The 25,900-nt window shown below is 41.4% G+C and overlaps 1 protein-coding gene and 1 pseudogene across 9 annotated transcripts in view; one reads left to right on the forward strand and one right to left on the reverse strand.

The window, feature by feature from the left end:
• Nucleotides 1–6,348: 6,348 nt before the first annotated feature.
• Nucleotides 6,349–8,144, reverse strand: LOC118596075 (annotated as a pseudogene).
• Nucleotides 8,145–8,223: 79 nt separating this feature from the next.
• Fam172a (family with sequence similarity 172 member A) overlaps nucleotides 8,224–25,900 on the forward strand; it is a 430,744-nt gene continuing 413,067 nt past the window's right edge. For all 9 annotated transcript variants that reach the window (XM_036206787.1, XM_036206793.1, XM_036206790.1 and 6 more), the window contains exon 1: nucleotides 8,224–8,377. The gene's annotated coding sequence lies outside the window, so the exon portion shown is untranslated. The remainder of the gene's footprint in view (nucleotides 8,378–25,900) is intronic.

The following is a 25,900-nucleotide window of genomic DNA, read 5'->3' on the forward strand; positions in this document are numbered from 1 at the left end:
CACCCTCTTTGGTGCTCTGTATTCTTCTTGTACCATTATAGGCATCTAATTCTTCAGGTTAGAAAGTTTTTCTTCTACAATTCAGTAAAAACATTTCCTGAGCCTTTGTGCTGGGTTTCTTCTCCTTCCTATGTGTCTATTATTTTTAGGTTTTGCCTTTCATAGTGTCCCAGATTTCCTGGATGCTTTGTGTCAGAGGATTTTTAGATTTACCATTTTCTTTGACCAATGTGTCCATTTATTCTATTGTATCTTCAGTATCTGAGATTCTCTCATATTCTGTTTTGTGAAATTTCCCTCTGTAGTTCCTGCTCAAATTCCTAAAATTTTCATTTCCAGAATTCCTTCAGTTTGTTTTCTTTATTAATTTTATTTCCAATTTCAGGACTTGAACCATTTTATTCATTTCCTTCCATTGTTAATTGTGTTTTCCTGGATTTCTTTAAAGTGTTTATTTACTTTCTCTTTAAGGTCCTCTATCATTTTCATACATGCTGCTTTAAGGCATTTTATTTGTGCTTCAGCTCTTCAGGGCCTGTTCTGGCAAGGTTTTGGGTTCTAGTGGAGACTCATTTTCGTGGATATTATCAATTGTGTTAATATGCTTGTGTCTAGCCATCTGGGGTTGGGATGAGTATAGGTCTAGGTGCTAATTTCTGGCTTTTGTTGAGTGTTTATTTTGTTCCTTGGTTTCTGTTTCCTCTCTGGATTTCAGGTGAGTGTGATGGCTGTGTGTTGTCTGGTAGGAAACTTTTTGTGGGTTTTGTATGTATGTCCACTGGAGGTTCCAGGTAAAATGTGTTTCTGGATATTGGGAGCTGGCACTTAGGAATGGGGATACACTAGGTTTCTGAAGGGTTTCACAGGAGTGGGAAGAACAGAATGTCTCACCAGGATCTGTTTATTTAGTGTCCTCTGATATATTATTAAAAGGACCAGCCTTAGTAATATACTTCCCAGGGGGACAGAAGAGAAACTACTAACAGTGAGACCTATTTTCGGGAAATAGAATCTCAGCACACTGAGCTCTTTAGTCTATTATGCCCCAGATAGCAGGGACCCCCAAAAGACCACCATGGAGACCAAATCCCGAATGAAAAAGCAAAGAGCCTTTATTTCAAGCTCTGGAGCTTGGTCCCTTTTTCTGTCTGACACAGTGGTGAGAACAGAGAGCCCTGAACTCAGATGGGGCAGAGGTTGGGGTGAGGGGATTTCCAAGGTTCAGGATCCTGATTGGCTGACAATTGTCTAGGGTATCTATAAAACAAAAATAGGTGTGTGTTAGATTCAAGGACTTCTGGCCACCTTATCTAATGGTTGGAATGTTTGGGACCTCAGGTACTTCCTCATCCCTGGGTGGATCCTTGAGTGGTATCAGCTTAAGGCTTTTCCTGGATCTGCCAGTAAGCCTGTTTCAGAAGCTATGTCTAGGCCTCTAGCCTATCATGGCAGCTGTGTGGTCAAGCTGTTTTGGGGCCCCTCCACAAGTCCATTTATTTTAATTCTCTGGGATAAAATCCTATCTACAGGTGGTGGTGGTGCATGCCTTTAATCCCAGCACTTGGGAGGCAGAGGCAGACGGATCTCTGTGAGTTCGAGGCCAGCCTGGTCTACAGAGCAAGATCCAGGAAAGGCGCAAAGCTACACAGAGAAACCCTGTCTTGAAAATCCAAACCTCCCCACCCCCCACAAAAAATCCTATCTACACAGCTACAGTTCTGTACTCAAGCCCAGTTCCTTTCTACCTTTACCTGCTGTCCCCTCCAAGTTCTATCTTAATTCTCTCATCTTAGTTCTGCCTCATCTAGGTCCTTCTCATCTCGTTCTTACCCATCTAGTACTTTCCTGTCTGGCTCTTCTTCATCCTCCATCCTGACCTCCAGTTCTCTAGTCAAAAATCCTCTCCTGCCAGATTCCTCAATATCCTCTCTTCGTGTCCTTATACCTCAGTTCCTCCCAGTCTCTGAGGTGTTTGGTTATAAACACAAGCCATAGTGATCCTCCGGCAGAGCAAGGTCACCAGGCTTGAATTCTTACAGGGTCATAAAGGCAGGTAAGACTTTTCCTCAGGCAGTGGCCAGCAGGCTTTCTTTTACAACCCAAATGAGTGCTAATGATCGGTTAGTCAAGAAGGGAATTTATGTGCTCAATCTCCATTCCTAGAAGTGGTTAGGTAAGAAATTAGGTGTCTATTAGTAAGACTGTAAAGAAGGAGGGTCTCATCCTAAATTGCACAAGAAATAAAGCTACCACAGGGCAGTGGTGGCACACTCCTGTAATCCCAGCACTCAGGAGGCAGAGGCAGGTGGATCTCTGTGAGTTGGAGGCCAGCCTGGTCTACAGAGATAGTACAGGACAGGCTCCAAAGCTACAGAGAGATCCTGTCTCAAAAAACCATAAATAAATAAATAAATAAATAAATAAATAAATGTATCCTCCTGACCCCTAGGAGACAGGTGTTGTTTCATTTGGCTTTGGATGCTTGATAGGTATTTTAGATAAATACACTGTTAGGAGTTCTCGGAAGCATGCTTAACATTACAAGAAAATCATTGTAGGAACCAGCTAATAATATATATATATAAGCTAAAATATCACCAAAACTTCTTAAGCCATGGCTTGACCTTTGGAGAAGTCCTTGACCTTTCCAAGTAGTACCTTTTGTGATAGTAGCTGAATTCCATTATGTTTTCCTGTGGCTTGCAGCAGTCTCCTTGGAATGGGGGGGGGGCAGAGGGGGGACAGTAAAGAGCGCTCCCCCCAGAACTACCATAGATCTGAGAATGAGACTGGGAGGTTGGAACTGTTTCCCTTGCCTTCTCAGCTGGTGTGTGCCTGTGAATGCCTGCGGGTGTTGGTGGCTGGGGTGATGGAATGAGGTAGCAGAAAGAAGGGTGGAGGTAAAGATCTTTGCATTCTTCTGGGGTTGGGGTCAGAGAGAAAAGGGAGGCCATAGCAGGTGTTCTGCTACAGAGTTGGGGATGAGGCTGGGGGAGTTGGATGTGGAGGAGCAGAAGAGGTGAAGATCTATGGTCAGCCCCCCTGTTTCCCTGAAGGGGTGGCACGTGGTTTAGCAGGGAGTGCCTGGTGGGGCTGGGCCCCCGCAATAAAGCAGCAAGTGGAAAGATGGGGTGTTAGATTCCCATTCCTGTGGAATCTACTAAAGATGTATTGGAGGAGGGGATGGAGAGGGGAGGGAAGGGAGGAAGCGGGGAGGCTGCCACAGGTGTTCTGCAGTAGAGCAGGGGGTTATACTTTGGGATTGGATGGGGAGGAACAGAGGAAGAGGTGAAGATCTGCAGTCATCCTACTCGGTTCCCTGGCAGGAATCTTAAAATATCTGTAATAAACTCCAACTCATATTGGCAGAAGTATATTTTTAAAGTCAAGAATCTAGATGTACCTGACTTGAGTGTTGTCGGTTAAAGTAGCACTGAAGAGCGTGCTGGTTGGCGGAAGAATCATGGTTACCTTTCTAGAGCTTAATTGGGAGAGGAGAGGAGAGAGAGAGAACCATAGAAACAGAGAGACAGAGAGACCTCGTGGTGGAGGGAAGAGAGCAGAAAGAGAAAAGGGAGACACACAGAGGGCCTGCCCGCTTTTTAGGCTGGCCGGCAGTCCCAGGCTGATGATGTAATTAAGAACAGAACCCTTACAAGTATTCCAAAAGATTTAGGGAACTTCATAGGATGTTGGGTGGCAGCATGGAGCTATGCCCTGTCTATTGTCACTACCAGTCAGAAAATGAATTTCCAAAAGATAAGTATTGCTGATGAAGAAGCATATGATTTGTTGGCCAATGGAAAAGCAGGATTTTCCTCACGGTCCAGCTTCTTGGTCCAGTATGAGATAGATGCAGATAGGAATGAAGGTGTTTTAGGTAGAGGATAGGAGTAATGAAGGAAAGACAGAGGATCATGGAAGGGAATAATATTCATGTCTTTTCTGTCAATAGATGGATATCATCCAAGAACTTAGAGGCAAACGCTTTTTACTCCTTTTTGCTGGTCTAATATCTCTTGTCATGGTGTCTGGTAGCTGGACAGATTAGGTTAGTTTCAGTCAAGTTAGCCCTATATCATTGTCATAGTTAGGCAAAACATTCTTCTACCCTCTCCATATATTAAATATATCACACACATATATGTGTAAATACACACAGGGATGGTACCTAGGTCCTTTTACATAGTGGGCAAGTGTTTTATTACTGAGCTGTGAATAAATAAATTCTGAAATAATGAGCATGTGTATATAGAACTAGTAGAACTTGATCCAAAGGTTAAGGCAACAAAGGGCACAAATACAATATGAAGGTAAAGATGCAAGTCTATTTCATTACATTCAAATTGCCCATTGCTGGCCCTCAAAACTGGTCCTCAAGTTCCTGAAAAGTTGCACAGGAAATTTGTTTTAAACCTATATGAAAGAAGAGTTATCTACAGCAAAGTTAGAGAGAAACTAATCATGTGTTGACTAGTTGTGTGCCCTTCCCCATCAGTGGCCTTAAGTAATTTTTTTTTTTTTTTTCAGTTCTCAGGATTGTGGGCAGGGCCCATGCATGCTAGGATGGTGTTCTAACACTGAACCATGCCTCTATTCCCCAGGTGAATGGTCTTTAAGTCAACTAAGAGCCATCAAATCTAAAGGGCTTGTTTCTGGTTTTCCTCAGTGACATCAATACAGAGAGGATGAGGAGCAGATTGCGATTTTGCTCTGACAGCTTGCCTGACACCTGAATGGACTTTGTGGGCTTATAAGGTTATTTCCGGGGATGACATTACCCCCTTGATAACACTAATTTTGAGTTTTTAATACAAACTGCACTTAGAAAGCAGAACCTCTAATTACTTTGCCATGCTTCACACATACCTACTTGATCTTGGTCTGTGGTTGGAAAGTTAACTTTTTCTCAAAATTTAAGACATAGCTGAGACCTCATTCCAATATCATTGGTTAGAGTGGATGGACTTCTGCCCTTTAATTTCACAAAAAAGTTTTCCTCCATGAATTTGTCTGAGTTGCAAAAATGTCAGAGCTGAGTTTTAGTTATGGAAAGTAGGTTTAATTTGATTTGTAACTTAAATGAAAATCTGCTGTTTGAGAGCATGTGTGTAGGTGCCATTTGGTGTGAAGAGTGCAGGTGACAGATAAGATGACAGATGCCTAAGAACTCAGTAATAGACGCTTGGAATAGAGGGGAGAAATGCCCAATATGGTATAGTGGTATTTCTTTGATCAGTTCACTGATCAAAGACAGACCAGCTGTTAGCCAGGAAGGTACAAATCTCTTTTCCTTTTTCTTTATCTCTGTCAGATCTCAATGCACAAAAGAGGTATGGGGAGAGAAAATTACATCTGGCTTCTGCAGAGGTGTACAAAATAAGAAATTTAATTTTAATTAAAATCATAGATAAACAATAGTAGCATGGACAATTTAGAAGGCTGTTGTTGAAAAGACTGGGAAATTTATATTATATTATATTATATTATATTATATTATATTATAAGGAGAATTTGTGCTGTATATGTATAATTCCTGTTCTAATAATTTCTTCTCAGCTACACATGGGCTACTGTAATTCCAACAAAATATCTAGGTTCATGCAAATTTCTTTTTGCTTTGTCTCCTTTTTCTTCACAGATTTTTTTTTTCTTTTTTTGGTTTTTCGAGACAGGGTTTCTCTGTGTAGCTTTGTGCCTTTCCTAGATCTCGCTCTGTAGACCAGGCTGGCCTTGAACTCACAGAGATCTGCCTGCCTCTGCCTCCTGAGTGCTGGGATTAAAGGCGTGCACCACCACCGCCCGGCTGTTTCTTCAAAGATTTATGGGCTATATATATTGTCGGATCTGAGGACCGAACCCAGGTCCTTGCGCTTGCTAGGCAAGCGCTCTACCACTTTGTTTTTCTTGTGGTTAGACAAGGATTATTCATTTATAGGAGGTTTATTTTGTCTTTATTTTAGATTTTTATGTGTATATGTGTGTGCCTGTGTGAGCCTATGTGAACCACTTGTGTGGGCATGGGATCCTCTGGAACCGGAGTTATAGGCACTTGTGAGCCCTGGCATCTGATGTGAGTACAGGGAACCAAACAGTAAGTGCTCTTAACAGCTGAGTGAGCTATCTCTTGAGTTTAATGAACTTATTCATGGTTGTCAGCCTACCAAGATGAAAGTATGTTGCTTTTTCATGATTGAAAAAACCCTGTCTGAAGGACAAAATCCAAATTGCTCATAGTATACAACGTTTTTCAGAACCTTTTTTCTTCAGTTCAAAGTTCTACTGTACAAATCACTTGAGCTCTAGCTTGAAATGGATTCTTTTTTTTTTTTTTTTTTTTTTTTTTTTTTTAGTTTTGGGATATGACCTTTATTGAGCTTATCCACCAGAGTGGAAATAATGTCTGTACAAAACCAAATGTTTGTTATTATAACTTCTGCATCACAATTAAAATCCAAACAGTTTTTTTTTTTTAAACAGTCAACTCAATCAAAACCCACTACTTCAGAATCAATAGCTTCTTTGAAGCCACAGTAACACTTAAATATGGTTAGACCCGAATGCAGAAATTTGGTTGGTTGGAAGGCTAATTAAACCTCCAACTTGCTCAAATAGAATTACAAATAGGCAAAATTGTGCTTTTCACAGAGATACAGTCCACTGGAATCACCGACACTGGACAGCTGTTAAGAATATTTAGTTAGAGTCCTGAGACAATAAGGAATCCAGGCATCCTTAGACAGTCTTCTGTTGTCCTTTCTTCCCAATCAGAGACTTGTGGATGTGTGGGATGACACCACCACCAGCAATCGTAGCCTTGATCTGAGAGTCCAATTCTTCATCTCCACGGATAGCAAGTGATGAGGGGTAATACCCTTTACCTTCAAGTCTTTTGACACATTTCCTGCCAACTCTAGTACCTCTGCGGTGAGGTACTCCAGGATGGCTGCGCTGTACACAGCGGCGGTCGCGCGCGCACACGTCCGTGGCTGGTTGTCCTAGATTTCAGGTGTCGATGAATACGGCCCACAGGGAACTGCAAGCCGGCTCGCTGCGAGCAGGAAACCGCCTTTGTCTTGGCCTTTCCGGAGTCCTTTCCAGCTTTACTGCCAGCCATCTCGGACCGTGCTGCAGATCGGATAAGAGAGGAAGAGACAAGGCCAGGCAGAGATCCTGGCGCCCACTCCTCCGTTGTACCGCGATTCAAACTGCCTGAAATGGATTCTTAACAGTCTTACAATGTTATGGCTTCCACCCAGGCATTCTTAGCTTGTTTTAATAGGTTCTGTTTTTCCTCAAGAACATTCCTTTATACTGCTGTAATTTTTTTTTCTCACCCAAATTCCCCCACTTCCCACCCTCCTATCCTATCAGTAACTAAGTTTCTCCAACTATTGTAACATGCAGACATTAATTCATTCAAACGACATTTACTGTATTTTTTTGTGACAGGCATCTTCTGATTGAGGACAAGATAAAGCCATTGCTCTAATCCAGTTAACATTTTAGTGGATCAGGAACACTATCAGTAAATCACATCGCCCTTTCTTTCGAAGGAAGCAGGAGTTGAGATGAAGCACAAAATACGGGAGTGAGTGAGGTACAGTATACTTTCAAGATTTCTGGAACCCCTTCTCTGGAAATATTACAAATGCAGGTTTGCTATCTGCCAGCCTTTCCTCTGTTACCTGAAGAGTCAGTCTTAGTTCTGGCCTCCAGTTCTTGCTTTGGCCTTAGTAGGCAAAATTATGGTTTCGGAATTAAAAACAAATCAGCATATAAAAAAATTAAAGCCATTTGCATCTATTGCTCACCCCTAATCTACCCATAAGAGAAGCATCTTTCAAATATGTTTGGAAAAAGAACACCAACGCACTTCGCATTTGAGTCAGCTGTCATTGGAATGTCAACATTAACTTCCTGTCTTAATTTCGGGATAATTGCCGTCTTTCAAATGTAGGTGGGCCTCCTGGCTCATCTTGAGTAGCACAGGCCAGGTGAAGCCACGTAAGCAATGAACCGGCATGCGGAATTCGCTTAAGTCCATCCTCACAGGGAATACTGAAATTCCTCTTCCAGAACAAGGCTTTAGGATAGACTCTGCACACTAACACGCAGCCTGAGTGCCTCCAGCACCTCAGGAGCAGAGGCAGAAGCCCGCCCCGTCCATTTCCGGGTTGTTGGCGCTGCGGCCGTCGCATGCGTAATGACGTCAACGTCCCCCGCAGACCCCGGAAGTGCAACTCGAACTTGGTGGGGGCGCGGATCCCGAGAGAGAAAGTCTTAGCGACCGCGCGAGGGAGTTCGCCCAGCGCGCTGGAAGGCCACGCCTCCTCCCGCCTACCCCCTCAGCCGTGCAGCTGGGGGCCGAGCTCAGGTAGGGCCGCGCTGGCCGCCTCTGCGCCCCGCCAGCGCGGCGAGACCCTGGAGGGGCTGGCCGGGCCGGGTCTCGGGCGGGATGCTGGCCCCGGGCTCCTGACTGTCGGGAGCCACGCAGCGTCCCCAGGGCACATGTCGGACCTGTGTCTCTGACCTGTGTCCAAGATCAGGCGGAAGGGTTGCCTCCACCTGCCTCTCCAGGCCGGAGGAACACGTGTGTCCTGGGTGGCTAGCCTTGTATCTGAGCCCCTGAGGCTCTGGCTGTCACCACAGACCTTAGATCCCGGAAGGGACCTTCCACTTATTGTATCGCAGTGATCTGGTTGAAGTTGTTTTTATACAAAAAGTGTTAACTGCTAAAGCTTTGGCATACACTTATTGCAAACATTAGAGTGTAGTTATAAAGTGCCCTTAAAGCTTTTCTCGTGTGAACGTTAGTACGATGTATACACTCTTTTCTAAGTTACTTATATTTGGAAGCAGACTTTTCTCCCACATCCTGTGCTTCTCGTTTTCCAAAGTGTCCATCTTTTGGGGCAAGTAACCTTTATCTATGTGTATTTTAAAGACAAATGGCATTGTTCCTTTTTTCCCAAATCCTCAAAAAAGGTGCAGAGGGAGAGTTCTGTGGTCTGGACCTGCAACTGCCTTGTTTTACTTGTTTTTAAATAGGTGCAGTGTGGTGGTGCTCTTAAAGTTCATGGTTTGGCTTTGCCTTAAAGCTCTGTCAAAAGTATTCCATTTCTCCTGGTTCTTTATCCTTTCTTGTGAGGGACAGATGCTCTTACTCATTCTGAAGCTGAATTAGGTGCTAGATTCGGGTTTCAATGGCAGTGCTGGTATGGAGCTTTCTGTAAAACTTTCCTTGTTTTAAACTAGGAGTCTGGTCCCTTTAATCAGTGAAGCTGGCCAGAATGGCTTTTTGTCTTTGACCGCAGCAGCACATGTCCAGGGAGGACAGTAGTGAACGAAGTAGAAAAGTCTGGTGTCCCTTTATTCTAGTGGGTGAAGAACAGTCCATAAGCAAATGCATAAAAACTAAGTGAGGATTGTAAGGAGAAATACAGCAAATGGAGGGGAGAGAGAATGATGTGAGAGTGCTATGTTAGAGAAGGTGGGCAGGCTCAGAAGTCTCTTCACTAAAGGGGTAGTTGAATAGAGGTCTGAATTAAGTGGGGGACTGGACTTAAACTATGGGGGTATGTTCAGGTGAGTACAGAAACTCTGAGGTTGAAACACGTTTCTTATCCCTTGGAATAGTAAAGATGTAGGGCTTACCAGTTTGGAGAATGAATATTCAGTTATTTGTTATGTTCATGAGAGATCATATTTATTTATCACCAACTTAGCTTTGGGAGAAGAATCTAGTCAGTCCACATTAAAGGTGTTTCCATGCTCTTTGTTGAGCTCGATCAAAATTACCAATGTTTAGTCAGTTAATGTAACATGTGTTGCCTTTGTTTTTGTTAGATTGACTTTGTCCAATAGTGTCCATATTTAGTGAATACTTCTCCTCTCTGTACCAATTTTACTTTTCCTTTACTTTATCACTATAGTAAGATGTCCCTAGCATCATACATTTTAATGATTTCAAGTATTCCATTCAGTAACACAGCATGTGTTCACACTGTTGTGTAACCATCGTTGCTGTTTGTCTTTAGTACTTTTCATCTTCCCTAGCTGAAGCTCTGTACCTGTTAAATACTAACTCCTCTTTGCCAGCTGCCATTAGCCCCTAGCAACAATGGAGTTTCTTCTGTGTCTGTGACCACTGTGGGCACATCATATTGAGTGTACTTATGCAGCATTTGCCCGTTTGTGACTGGCTTATTTAACTTAGAATAATGTCCCCAAGTTTCAACTATTATTGCATATGTCAGAACATCTTTCCTTTAAAAGCTGAGTATAATAATCATAGTGTAAATGTATTACTTTTTTACCTGTTTGTTTATCTGTGGACACCTGGGTTGCTTTTACTTTTTGGCTACTGTAAATGCTGCTGCTGTGTGTATAAACATCTGTTTGTCTTACTTTCATTTCTTCTGGTTATAGATTCATAAATGAAAATGTTTCTTTACATGGTAATTTGGACTAGTTTGCATCTTGAATGTTCGTATCGTAAGGTTTGGTCCTCAGAGAAGTGATATGGAGAAAAAGTAAGTCCTGGTTGGAAGTTTTAGACCATTGAGGGCATGACCTTGAAGAGGACAGTGGAACCTTAACCCCTTCCCCCTCCTTTTGCTTCTTGGCTTATAAATGAGCATTTTGCTCTGCCATGTGCTCCTTTCTGCCCCCACTGTAATGTGCTCCCTTCCATAGCTCCAAAAGACATAGGGCCAACCAAAGATGTACCAAAACCTCTAAAACTGGGAGCCAGATAAACTTTTTCTCTCTCTATATATAGATTACCTTAGTATTTGTTATAGTGACAGAAGCTGACCAACATGTAATTCTGTGTCTAAGGCTTTAAGGAATTGCCATACTGTTTACCACAACGACTCCCTGGTTTTTCTTTCCTGCCAGCAATGCACAGTATTCTAATTTTCCCACAGTGTTGTGATTATTTCTCCACATCTTCATTAAACCTTTAAAAACAGTAATTGCCATTCTTATAACTATATAGTACTATCTGTAGTTTTGATTCATAGTCCTATGATAATTGGTCAAAGCGTGTGTGTGTGTGTGTGTGTGTGTGTGTGTGTGTGTGTGTGTGTGTGACACTTTTTGGCCACATGTCTTCTTTGGAGTTTTTAGAATATTTTTTTCAGTCCAGGCTGGCTTCAAACTCATGATTCTTCTACCACAGCCACACACATTCTGAAATTATTAGCTGGCAGGTGTGGTAACCATACCCAGCTTTTTTGGGGAAGTGTGATATCTAGGGATTGAACCAATGCCTTATGCATGCTAGACAAATGTTATAGCACTGAGCTATGTCTCAAGCTTGTTCATTTAAGATCTGATTTTAATAAAACTTTTTGAGATTTAATTGATATTTTAAAGTATTGGGTTGCTTTTTAAGATGGCAAACTCCATGTTTTCTTGCTTTTTAACCCCAAAGTTCTATAATAGTAAAAACCCTCAAATGACTAGGCTAGTTATCTACAATCATCCCATGCTTAGAAATTAAACAGAAACAAAAGCAAAACTGTGAAGTCTCTTTTGTACAATGAACAAAACTTTCAGTATTAGATTATGATGAAAACAGCTCAGAGACACTAAAGATCTCCCTGCTTCACTTTGTTGTTTTTTCTTTAATTGAAAGGAAGAGGATGTATTGATTGGCTGGTTGTACCTGTGAAGTAGATCTCCTTTATTTGCTAGCTGAGAAGAGAAGGAAATAGAAGGCAAAATGATGAAGAGTAAAGATATGTGGGTAGCAATAAAGCAGTCTGATGTGGTTAGAAGGACGGTGACAAAGGGCCTTAGTAATGATAGACAGGGAGCTCCATGACTGCCAGGTCAGAGAGGACTCAACAACTAATTAATGAGAATAATAAAGATGCACAGATTGGAACAGGATGGGGGAAGAAGAGGGTGAGAGAGTGCAAATCCCCAATCACTTCTCAGCTTTTGGTTCTGAAGTAAAACGCTGAGTAATCCAGGGAGACCTGCTCTATATCAAGAAATATGTTTCAATTTATGTGGTTCAATAGTCATTGTTTGAAAAGTATGAGCTATGTGTAGTCCTGCAGAATAAGCTAAGTTCTTGGGAATATGTACTGCATGTTTTTTGTTTTTGTGACAGAGATTTAGTTGAGTACAACCCCCCTCCCCCCACTTCCCCTTCCCCAGACAGGCTCTTATTATATAACTTTGGCTGGCCTGGAACTTGCCATGTAGATCAGGCTGGTTTCAAACTCAAAGAGATCCACCTGCTTCTGCCTCTCAAAAGGTGAGATTAAAGAGAGGAGCCACCATTGTTGGCCATTAAAATATTGTTGTATGTAATGTTTAAAATTGAAAGAAGTATCTTACTGAAGAATGACTGAATGTCCACTAGGTTACAGTAACTTTTTTTTTTTATTTTGCTATTGGATTTTTTGTATGCAAGCATCATTTGTTAAATACTTTGGGGATAGTATACTTCTCAACTCTTTTGGTTATAAAACTCATTTAAATCAACCATTTTTCTGTAGTTTAAATAATGAATGAAAAAATTATGCCATAATTTTTGTTGCCATTCTTGGGCTAACTGAAACTTATTAATTTGTTTCCTATGAGGTGACAGATGACTAGCTTGGCTGAGGCTGTGCAGTTAAGTCACAACAAGTTAGATATAGCAGCGATGCATCTGTTTCTCTACATCATTGTCCCCCTTTGTCAGAGGTACTTGGTTTGCAATATATGTAAAAATTTTTTGTTTTGGAGAAAATATTACTGTCAGGAGAGATTACCAGAGCAACAGCATTTATTGTATGTACAGTTCTTCATAACAGGTTTATATTTGGTTTAAGCATAGTGTCCAGTCATCATGAATTCAGTCTTGATTTGTTCAGAGGTTATGGGGTGATAATAAGACTTGGATTGTGCATTAGGGCCTCTTTAATAGCTCCTTAGAACAGTGATTGCAACCAGTACCCAACAGTGTAAATATAAACCATTGTGGGAGATAGGTAGCATTCTTAGGCTCAGATCATGAACCTTCATCCTAAGATGATGTATAAGGAATGTCTGAATGTTCACATGACATAGGAAGATACAGCATGAGCTGTAAGTGAAGGGATTTGGAGGACCTATATAGGTATATAGATTAGAAAGACCTAAGACCAGGAAATAATACTACATTTAAAAAATTTATTCATTTATGCCAACTAGTTTGAGGAAGTATTGATAACTTCTACAGGTAAAACAGAGTCATGGTTCAATTTTTGCAAGTCAGTTTTGGAAAATACTTCTGACTTTATTCTACTTTGGGATACAATTATTAATCTTTTGGGTCATTAGGGTTTTATTTTTTATCACAGATATGTTTATTTTTATCCTAAATGTTGCTCAGCTATGTAGGAGAATATTAGAATATTATGTTCCATAATATTCCATAGAACACATGTCTGTGGGCCCAGCTACTCAGGAGGATGAGGCAAGAAGCTTAGCAATTTAGTGAGACTCTCTCAAAAATAAGATAGTTTCCAAAAAGGGTAGGGGATGCAGCTTGGCAATAGACCATTTCCTTAATATTATAAGGCCCTGGTGTTAATTGTGGGTACTACAACAAACAAGTCTATATAGGACAGAGTTTAAAAGTCGAGGAACCTTAGGATATATTCCTATCTAATTTAAGTAAAGATCCATGATTTTGATCTGAAAATAAGAAGTCCCCACTACAGGAGGCTTACATTCTGTTTGCAGTTGTGGGACAGGTTACATCTCTTGGTAGTGAACCCTTTCTTCCTGTTGGTTGCACTTCTGCTGTTGAGACTGTGGCTGTTGATGACCACAGGCTCTCACTGCCTGCGCTTACTGCTAACTCCCCAATCTCCATAGGCATTTGACATTTTGATTCCCAGACCAGACAAATTTCAGCGTGACTACCGTTTGCTTTCTGTTTCTGTGGTTATGCCACACCTTTTCTTGCTTCTTTCCAGATAGTTTCCGTGTTTGGATTTGACACTGGGTGCAGACACTGCTCTGAGCAGTGAAAGCTTATTGTCTCCGACTAGATTCATGTGTTTCCTGGTCTTCAGTGTCTCCTGTTTTCTTCGTCAGGATCATGGTCTTTCCTATGAGTTGAATTCTGGTCTGAAGTCTAGGTTTTGTTCTAGGACCAACAAAATTGATTTTGCTGGTGGCTATGTGGATCTTTTCACTCTAGCATCAGAGCATTTTTAAAAAAAAAGTCCATTTCCTACTCTTACCGAGTTATTGAGTACTTTTTTTTTTTATATATATGATCAGATTATGAAGTCACCTTGTATGATGTGTTTAACAGGTTTTGATTAAAGTATTATTTATAACCAGGAATTCATTCTCTTGAGACCGAGTGGTGGTGGTGGTGGTGGTGGTGGTGGTGAAAATTTTATGTGCATCAGGAATACTATAAGAACTGCTAAGACACTGGATAGTTCTGTTTTATCATTGAAAATAAACTGTTTAAAACAAGCTTATTTATTCTGAATATTTTTCTTAACAAGAAACTTGTATAATTTTATCAAAACAAACATATATGTTTCTGTTTTTAACTGTTTTAATTAAAAATGTAAGGTTTCTTATTCCCATTTTCATTATTTTTCTCTTTTCTTAAAATGAATAAAGATTCTCAGCTAGGTCAACTCATTACTGAAAAATACCAAATTATATACTAATTTTTTATTGTTTGTTTTGAAATCTAAAGGATGTTAAAGATACCATTTCTGTGTTAGCAAATCTGAAGGAGGCTTCTTCCTTGCATGGAACATAAATTACTGTTGAATTGGAAAATCACTAGGCAATTCAGTGCTGATGAGAACTAATGAATCTGGAAGCCTAAGTGACATTCACTAGTTCATTAAGGATTTAAATATATGTTGCCTATTGCTGTGTAATAAATTATCCCCAAATTTAGCAGCTTGAAGCAAAAGCCTGTATCATCTCACACAGCTTCTCAGTGTCAGAGACTTAGGAACCTTTTGGCTGGGAAGCTCTAAATTAGAAGCTCTGATGAAATTAAGATGTCAGCCGGGGCTGCTTTTGTATATAATTTGGGTCTGTAGGATCTACTCCGAGCTCACTCATGTGGCTATTGGCTGGAAGCCTCACTTAACATGTGCGGTTCTTGATAGGGCCGGTCATAATATGGCTTTCCCAAACCTAGTCAACTGAGAAAGAGAAGAGGAGAAGGGGGAGAGGAGGAGGGGTGAGAGAGAGAGAGAGAGAGAGAGAGAGAGAGAGAGAGAGAGAGAAAGAGAAAGCAATGGATGGATATGGGGAGGGAATGCCCCAAATGAACACCATGATTTTTTGTAACATAAATCAAAGATATTATGTTATTACTCTGTCTGCTATTGGTTACACAAGCCAACTTGTATATGGTGCTAGAGGTTATGACTCTTAGTGGGTAGGTCTCATTAGGGGACATTTGGGAGGATACCACAGCCCGGTCCCTGATGGTTTACGTGAAAGCATGATAAACAGCGCTTGTTGCTGTGCTGTGGAAAGGTCACAGTCATGACAGAACCCCAGTGCTAGTTTTTAGAGCTTTATTAGGTGGGAAAGGGGGGGAGGGGAAAGAAGAGAGTCAGGCCTGGAGAGAGAGAAAGATGGTGGGGGGAGGGAGGGAGCAGAGTAGAGAACAGAAAGAGACACAGATTACCTGACCACGCTGTGCATACTTAGTTGCCAGTGCCCCTTGATGACTTAAGACCCTGAGCTGTGCCTGTGCAGGAGTGAGGGCAGGATCCTAACATCATTTCTGTCCCATATACAGAGAACACTCACCACTTCTTGGGTCTCCCATTTGTCTCATCTGATAATTAAAGCACTTCAAATCAAGAGTCTCATTAAAAAATACCAAATTCAGGTGTGAATGACACCAGTGGGATTAGTTCTTTATGTACAGCTTTTTGATTATAAGTCTTTTTCACTTTCTTCCCTATACTTCTGACAGCCAACATACAATGGAGGGGATGGATAGAATAACAGCTTGTTTTTTCCTTGGGTCTTCAACACATTTTAATTTATTTGTGTGTGTGTGTGTGTGTGTGTGTGTGTGTGTGTGTGTGTGTGTGTGTGTTTTACATTGTGTGGATGTCAATGGAGGGAGGTCAGGGGACAACTTGGAATCTTTTCTCCTTTCACCACGTAGATACCAAGAATTGAATTTAGGTCACAGGTATAGTGGTGGACATTTATTTTTACCTACTCAACAGTCTTGCCAGCCCATGTGTTTGGGTCTTAATTTGTAAAGGTTACTAAGTGGCAACAAGCAAAGGACAACACATTATAAGAAATGTTGCCCACAATTCCTCCAAGAAATGAGGGGCATGCTTCCCTATGCATGGTGACAAGAGAAATACCAAGTTTTGGTCTCCAACCAGAGCTAGGAGTGAAAAAGTGTTGAGAACCACATCTGTTATTGGGGTAGCCTCTGGCAAGGCAAGGAAGAACAGACTAAACTGCTAAGGAGTGTTAAGTTTGAATAGTTAGTTTGAATAGTTCTGGTGTGCTTTGGACTGGAGGACTGATCATAAGCTGACAGTATCTCATCTTGAGATGATTTAGGGCCAGAGAAATTTAACTTGATGTGTAAGTTAGTGAGGTAGTTGGAGGTATAAATGGGATTGGTGTGATCATAGGCAAGTAGAAATTAACTGGCCCTGGGAGTTACAATCTCCCTCAGAGTCAGTAACATCCCCGTTTCAAAACTCCACAAATATGGAAAGAAATAAGATGTTGTTAATGTAATTTGCTCTGTGATGAATGGATGGTAGATAAATAAATATGACACCTAACAAAACGCAGAACACTACTGCAAGCACTCTTGTTGAGATGGAGGAGAGTGGGGGTACAGAGGAGTCTCTGGTTCCTAGCAGTTCCCTGCAAGCACTCTTGTTGAGATGGAGGAGAGTGGGAGTATAGAGCGTCTCTGGTTCCTAGCAGTTTGGAAACTGATGGACACATAGGATTTCTCTTCAACTTAGGGTTGGGATATGACTTGAAAAACACTGTGACTAACTTACAAAACAACAGAAATTTATTGCTCACAGAAGTGGACGATATATTTAATACAGTTAACTTACCATCATAATTTATAGACCACAGTGTACTGTAGTATAAAAGTGGTTTTCCTCTATGATGTGACTGACTGGAGCCATAGCTTACTAATAATTCATTCCAAACCTTTTGAGTAATTTCTGTGGTTTTCCGTTCCAACCTTTTATGTTGGTGTGTGTGTGTGTGTGTGTGTGTGTGTGTGTGTGTGTGTGTGTGTCTTAGAGACTAGGCATTTTAGGTGTGTAGTTTCTTAGTCTGCTTCCTATTAGTATTTTTCTTTTTTTTAGTTCGTTTTCAGTGTTATATTTTCTCTTTTAAGTATCAAATATATTGTGAATTCTGTTAAGGTAAGTTGTGTTTTAACTGTGTAAAAATGTGTTACATTTGTTTCTGCTGCTTTTGTTAATGATGCAAGGATGTGTTACATTTGTTACCTGGGGTCAGGAGGCTGAGTCAGCAACTAGCTGACAGGAAGTGGTAGGGAGGAGCTAAGTGTGGTGAGGGTTCTTCAGTGGGGGCTGAGCAGGATGGCCCCTTTTTTTGGAAGACTCGATCAAGGAAAGAAGGTTAGCTATTTGCTATTCAGCCTCTCTGAGCTAGGAGGATTTCACCTTGACCTTTGAATCCTGAGTTCTATAGAAGGATTTAGATAAAGTTTCCTCTAGCGGCCATGATAGAACTGGGGCCTAACTGCTGCTGGTAGCTGTGGAGTGGCAATTACCAATTGGGAGAACAGTTGCTTACGATGCAGCCACGGTATTGGATGAAAAACAACACAATTGCTTTAGATAGAAGCTACAGGCAAGCAATTTATTGAAATAAATTGTATGTTGGGCTCTTGCTAAGCTTACTGGGAACCATGAACTTAAGGGTCCTAGAAGTTGTGCTGCCGATGTATCTGTGGTGTGCATGCTCGTGTATTTCCATGTTTACTTGTGTGGGTGCATATCTATGTGCAGGTGCGTGTGCATGTGGATGTCAGGCAGAAGATTGGCCGTCTTGAACCCAGAGTTCACTGATGCAGCTAACTTAGCTGGACTTGCTCCAACAATCCCCTGCCTCTGCTCTTGAGTGCCTGTATCAGAGGCAGGCGGCAGCCTGGCTGATATTCATGGCTGCTTGAGATCCAAGTTGTAGGCCTTTTGTGTGCATGACGACTGCTTTGCCCACTGAGCCTTCTTCCCAACTCTTAGGCCTTGATTTGAATGGGTGAATCCCAGTCCTGAGAGCTGCCCACTCATGCTGCCCAAAGCAACTGAACAGAACTCACAAGATAGTGGATCCGAGTTCCTTACTAATGTCAACACATTTGGTATTATATTCCAGTTCATGAGTCTGGAGGACCTACCTTAAGGCCTTTCATCCGACTGGTATTGTCAGATACTACCTTTGTTGTTGTTGCTACAATTTTTTTTAGTTAGTTTAAAAATATGTATGTATGTATGTGTGCATGTATATGCATGTGTGAGTATGGATGTGTGTTTGCCTTGGCATGTATGTGGAGGAGGTCAGAAGACAACTTTCAGAAATTGGTTCTTGCTTTCTGTGTTTTAACTGCAGTTTCTCTTGTACTTCATACCTCAGGCTGGCTGGTCCTTCCTCTGGCCAATTTTCCTGTCTTGACCTCCAGCTATGGTAAGGAGTGGCAGATGGAGGCTAGCATATCTAACTTCTTAGGTTGGTTTTAGGGATAGCCACTGAGCCATGTCTCTGGCCCCCAAGGCTTTAGAGTTACATGTCAGTTTAATATTTGGTTCATGTGGTTTTGGTCATGTCTAAGATTTGATCTCCTCAAAAGATAGCAATTTTATGTCAGTTTCTTTTATGGAGTGAACTTCTAATACATTTTATTTTGTAAGTTCTTTTAGGTCCACAGCAAATTTAAGTGAAAAACAGAGAGCTCTCTTTTTTTCTAGCCTCTTTGTGCACACAGTGTGTCCTTTGTCAGTATTCTTTGCCTTACCTACCCAGGTGTAAAATCCCTACTAAACAAGCTGCCTGTGCTACATTTGCTACAGTCAGTGTCCCTGCACCAGTACCTCATCACCATGTCTATAGTTTACACTGGTGTACTCTCACATTCTGCATTCTGACATTTAAAAAGAATTTGAGATTATAATTACATTTCTACCATCCCTTTCCTGCTCCTAAACCTTCCCATATAACCCCTCCATTCTCTCCTTTAAATTCATGGCCTATGCCCCTTTTTAAACTAATTTTTATCTGATGTGTGTATGTATTTGTGTAGATGTGTGTATTTCTATATAAACTGTTGAGTCCATATAATGTTGACTTGTGTGCATGGTTTCAGGGCTGTTTAGCACTGGGCAACAAATTGGTATTCGCTTCCTTGGGGAAGATCACTTTCCTTCTTCCAACTTTCCTCAGTTGCCTGTAGAGTTGAGACCTCATAACCTCCCACCCCCCAAAATTGCTTTGGCATGTACATCAGTATCATCTTTGTTTAGCTCACTATATTGTGCTGTGGATATCGCTCTGTGTAAATAAAGTTCTGATTGGCCAGTGGCCAGGCAGGAAGTATAGGCGGGACAAGAGAGAAGAGAATGCTGGGAAGTAGAAGGCTGGGGAGACACCTCCAGCCGCCGCCAGGAGAAGCAACATGTAAAGACACTGGTAAGCAACAAGCCATGTGGCAAAGTATAGATAAGCAGAAATGGGTTAATTTAAGATAAAAAAGTAGATAACAAGAAGCCTGCCACAGCCATACAGTTTGTAAACAATGTAAGTTTCTGTGTGCTTTCTTGGTTGGGTCTGAGTGACTGTGGGACTGGCGGGTAAGAGAGATTTGTCCTGACTGGGCCAGGCAGGAAAACTCTAACTACAATATTGGTAAGAATTGACAGAGGAGTATCTTCTGATATTATGATGAGACACAGCCTCATAGTCAAGTATCTGATCATCTGGCTCTTATAATCTTTCCATACACTCCTGCACAGTGTTTCCTCAGCCCCAGGTGCAGGAGTGTTTTGTAGATGTATCCATTGGGACCGGGCTCCACAACTCGGAATTTGATTGGTTGTGGTTTTCTCTAGTGGTCTCCATCTGTTGCAAAGAGAAGTTTCCTTGATGAGGGGTGAAGACTACACTTTTCTGTGGTTATAAGGACAAATGTTTATATATTGTTAGGGATTGTGCTCACTTAGCAAATTAGTGGTTGTTGATTCTTCCTTAGTAACTATGACTCCATTAGCACTGGGTAGTTAGCTAGGTTTCCAGTACCAGGCATGGTCTCCCTCTTATGTTCAGTTAAAGAGCTGTTGCTTACCACCAAGGTATGTGTTAACACTACTGCATCCTTAGGGTTATCATTTATGCTGGTTCTTGATGTGGTTCATAGGTGTCATAGATATTTAGGACTGTTTGTTGCTTCCTTCCTTTGGAAGCTTGCATGTCACTTTCTGGTACTATGAAAGCTAGTCCTTGGGAGAAGAAGCATTGAGATCAGATTCAGCTCAGGGGCCTCTGGGCCCTGTGTCTGAAGTGCATAGTGTCTTCAGCAATAGAGACTTACCTTCTACCTCTGGGGATATCCAAAGGCTACAGCAATAGACTGTATGTTTTGGGGATGTCTAGGACAGCCCTGGCCAATAACTTAGAAAAGTACTTCTCATGTCTGGTTTTTGTTTTTTGTGAGGTGGTCTTTGGCTCTTGTAGGGAACACTGTCAGCTCAGATAAGAAAAGTTCATTAAGCTACATATGTATATTTATATACTGTATTATATGTGTTATAGGCTTTTTAAGATTTAATACTTAGTAGTATGATTCCTTTTGGCTTTTCAGACATCCTTATTGTTATTTTACCCACCTTCCTCCTTCTGTATTTTCCTTTCTTTGGTTCCTTAAGGAGTAACCCTGTAGTTAGAGTTTTCCTGCCTGGCCCAGTCAGGACAAATCTCTCTTACCCGCCAGTCCCATAGTCACTCAGACCCAACCAAGAAAGCACACAGAAACTTATATTGCTTATAAACTGTATGGCCGTGGCAGGCTGCTTGTTATCTACTTCTTTTATCTTAAATTAACCCATTTCTGTTAATCTACTTTGCCACATGGCTTGTGGCTTACCAATGTCTTTACATGTTGCTTCTCATGGCGGCGGCTAGCGGTGTCTCTCTCCAGTCTTCTACTTCCCAGAATTCTCTATTCTCTTGTCCCGCCTATACTTCCTGCCTGGCCACTGGCCAATCAGAACTTTATTTACACAGAGTGATATCCACAGCATAACTCCCTTTTCCAGTTTTCCCTATGAGGTCATGTGTTTCCTGCTATTCCCATTTACCCTCCTCCCACCTCCTTCTGTATTTACCTCTAAGGGTTTTGACCAATGTATGCCATCCATTCATCATCCTAGTATTCAGAATAATGTAGATTACTGTTCTACACTAGTTTGTCCTGGCCTCCATCTCTCTAGCAACCAGATATCTATTTTCTATTGTTATAGTTCCACATTTTCTAGAATATTGTACAGTTGAACCATTACAGTGTGTAGCTGCTGTAGATTTTCTTCTTTCTTTGGACTTTTCAAGTTTAAGCTTCCTTCTTCTGTGTCTTCCCATGGTATGATGGTTTTTCAATCCACTTTCTGAAGTGATACGCATAGGGAGAAATGCTCATAGTTGCAGTGTCTGAGAAGTCCTGACCAAGACTTCATTGCTGCATCAGAACATTTCAGAAGGGCAGGAGAAGCATGCACACACAGAAAACTCAACAAACCTGTTGTTACTCACTCTTCTGTGAATCAGTTCATGAGGCTCTCTTTACATGACCTAATCATTCTTTAAATGTCCCACCTCTTAATACAGTTGAGTATTAAATTTCTTTTTCCTAGCTGAGTGGTGGTGGTGCACGCCTGTAATCCCAGCACTCAGGAGGCAGAGGCAGAGGCAAGTTCCAGGACAGGCTCCAAAGCTACAGAGAAACCCTGTCTCAAAAAAAAAAAAAAAATCTTTTTTCCTTTTTCCATATTTTTCCTGTGGTTAAATATTGTGTCCCCCCAAATATTTTGTACCCTAATAAAACTTACCTGGGTTCAGAGAACAGCCACTAAATTAGACATAGAGGTCAGACAGTGGTGGCACACACGCCTTTAATCTTATCACTTGGGAGGCAGAGATCCATCTGGATCTCTGTGAATTCAAGGACACCCTGGAAACAGCCAGGCATGGTGACACACGCCTTTAATCCCAGCACTTGAGATCTCATGTCTTTGCTTGGGAAGGACACACACCTTTAATCCCAGGAAGTGATGGCAGGAAGCAGAAAGGTGTATAAGGCATGAGGACCAGGAACTAGAGGCTTTTAAGCTTTGAGGCTTTTAGTAGCAGTTCAGCTGAGATCCATTTGGATGAGGACTCAGGCTTCCAGTTTGAGGAAACAGGATCAGCTGAGAAGTTGGCAAGGTGAGGTTAGCTGTGGCTTGTTCTGCTTCTCTGATCTTCCAGCTAAGTTTTTATTAGGGTACACAATATTTTGGGGGACATAATGTATCACCACAGTTTTCCTTTTATTGAAAATAATTTTTTCTCATACAATATATCCTAATTATAGTTTCTCCTCCCTCTACTCCTCCCAGTTCCTCCTCACTCTTCCCCTCCCCTCCAGATCCACTCCCTTTCTGTCTCTCATTGGAAAACAATAGGCTTCTAAGAGATAACAGCCAAACACAACAATATAAAATATAATAAGATGAAGCAAAATATAACATATTGAAGTTGGACATGGCAACCCAATAAGAGGGAAAGAGTCCCAGGAGCAGGCACAAGAATCAGAGACCCACTCATTCTTACAATCAGGAGTCCCATAAAAATACTGAGCTAATAGCCATAATATATATACAGAGAACCTGGTGCAGGCCCATGTAGGCCCTGTGTTTGCTCCTATGTGCCTTGCTTAGTTGATTCAGAGGGCCTTGTTCTCCTGGTGTCCTCCATCTCTTCTGGCTCTTATGATTTTTCTGTCATCTTTCCCATGGGACACCCTGAGCTCTGAGGGGGAGGGATTTGATGCAGACATCCCATTTAGACTTGCTCTCTATGTAATGTCTGGCTGTGGGTCTCTGCATCTGTTCCCCTATGCTGCCAGAGGAAGCCTCTCTGATGATGACTGGATAAGGTACTGATCTATGAGTATAGCAGAATATCATTAGGAGTCATTAAAAAAATTTTTTTTTGACCAGTAGTGTTTAGGTTTACCCTAGGTCTCTGGACTGTCTAGCTTCTGATTCTTACCCAAACAGTGTCAGGTATGGATTCCATCTCATGGACTGGGCCTGAGGTCAAATCAGATATTGGCTGGCTATTCCCAAAAGTTCTGTGCCACTATTGTCTAAGCATATTTTGTGGGCAGGACAGATCGTAGGTCAAAGGTTTTGTGGCTGGGTTGGTGTCATGTTTCTCTTTCGGTAGCCTGCAGAGTACCTTCTTGCACCAAAAAGACTAGAACAAAGGGGTGAGGGCTCCCCTCCCTGTAGGCACCACAACTTCTCCATGTTCAATGAGGCGTGTGGGTGTTGTTCTTGGCAATAGGGTCCTGGATGTCAGTTTGCAGAGAGCAATATTTTATTTTAGCACCCCCTTGGCCAGCAACTCAATTGAATGTAACCTAGTCCTGCCACTGGAAGCCTTACCTGGCTACAAGAGAGTGCCAGCTCAGACTTGCTAATAACCCTCATTACTAGGAGTCCACCTTAGGATCACCTTCACTAGGATTCTTCCATAGGTTTCCACACCACCTTCCAAGACCTCCCCTACTTCCAGACATCTCTCTCCACACCCTCCCTCTCCACCAGATCTCCCCCTCCACCTGATCCTGATGTTCTTCTCCCTACTTGACTGAAGTCTGCCCATTAAATCTATTTCCCCTCCCAGGGAGATTCCCTGTGTGCCCCTCCCCCTTTACCTAACATCTCTGGATCTACTGATTATAGTTTTGTTATCATTTACTTAATGGCTAATATCTCATGATAAATGGATATATGTCATATTTTTCTGTGCTTGGGTTACCTCATTCAGAAATTTTTTTCTAATTCTATCCATTTACCTGCAAATTTCATGATGTCATTTAAAAAATATTTTTTATTTTATGTTCATTGATGTTTTGCCTGCATGTATGTCTGTATGAGGGTATTGGATCCCCTGGAACAGGAGTTACAGACAGTTGTGAGTGCTGGGAATTGAACCCAGGCCATTTGGAAGAACAGCCAGTGCTCTTAACCTAGTCTAGAACTTTTCTCCTTCTCCAAAACAGGATTTCTCTGTGTGTAGCTTTGTGCCTTTCCTGGAACTCACTCTGTAGCCCAGGCTGGCCTCGAAATCACAGAGATACACCTGCTTCTGCCTCCCAAGTGCTGGGATTAAAAGTATGTGCCACCACCGCCCAGCGGGCTTTTATATGTAATAGTAAGACTCCATGGATTTATTTGGGAGCTGGGTGGTGGGCCCTCCAAAAGAGCAAAAACAATGAACAACAATATCTTCTTCAGTTTCTTCAAAGAGTTCATGTTTTTAACCATCCACATCTTTCATTCGCTTGGTTGGAATTAACCAAAATATTTTATAGTATTTGAGGCCATTATGAAAGATGTTATTTCCCTGATTTCTTCCCAGTTCATTTGTCATTTGTAGAGAGGAGGGCTACTTATTATTGTTATTCAGTTACTTTGCTGAAAGTGTTTATCAGCTGTAGGAGTTCCCTGATGGAATTTTTAGGGTCACATATTTATACTATCATATCATTTGCAGATAATGATACTTTTCTGCTTCTTTCTTTCTAATTTATATCCCCTTAATCTCCATCAGTTGTCTTTTGCTCTAGCTAAGACTTCAAGTACTATATTGCATAGATATGGAGAGAGTGAACAGCCTTGTCTTGTTCCTGATTTCAGTGGAAGTGCTTTAAGTTTCCCTCCATTTAATTTGATGTTGTCTATAGGCTTGTTGTAAATTGTCTTATGTTTAGGTATGTCCTTTTTATCCCTAATCTCTCCAAGACTTTTATCATGAAGCGGTGTTGGATTTTGTCAGAGGACTTTTCTGCATCTAATGAGATGATCTTGTATTTTTTTTTTTTTCTTTCAGTTTGCTTATGTAGTGGATTATATTTACTGATTTCTTTCTTTCTTTCTTTCTTTCTTTCTTTCTTTCTTTCTTTCTTTCTTTCTTTCTTCCTTCCTTCCTTCCTTCCTTCCTTCCTTCCTTCCTTCCTTTCTTTCTTTCTTTCTTTCTTTATGTCTTTCTTTATGTCTTTCTTTCTTCTCTTCCTTTCTTTCTCTCTTCCTTCCTTCCTTCCTTCCTTCCTTCCTTCCTTCTTCTTTCTTCTTTCTTCCCTCCGTCCTTCTTTCCTTCCTTCCTTCCTTCCTTCCTTCCTTCCTTCCTTCCTTCTCTCTCTCTCTTTCTTTCTTTTTTTTTTTTTTTTTTTTCGAGACAGGGTTTTTCTGTAGCTTTGGAGGCTGTCCTGGAACTCGCTTTGTAGACCAGGCTGGCCTCATACTCACAGAGATCCACCTGCCTCTGCCTCTCGAGTGCTGGGATTACAGGCATGAGCCACCACCGCCCAGCACTGATTTTCTTGTTTTGAACCATCCCTGCATCTCTGGGTTGAAGCCTGCTTGTTTATTGAGGATAGAATTTTTGATGTGTTCTTGGATACAGTTTGCAAGTATTTTGATTGAGTATTTTTGCATATATGTTCATGAGAGTAATTGGTCTGTAAAACTCTTTGTTGGGTCTTTTTGTGGTTTGAGTATCAGGGTGACTGTTGTCTCATAAAATGAATTGGACAATGTTCCTTCAGTTTCTATTTTATGTAACAATT

Source organism: Onychomys torridus, chromosome 15 (assembly GCF_903995425.1).
Source record: "Onychomys torridus chromosome 15, mOncTor1.1, whole genome shotgun sequence".
NCBI classification, from domain to species: Eukaryota; Metazoa; Chordata; class Mammalia; order Rodentia; family Cricetidae; genus Onychomys; species Onychomys torridus.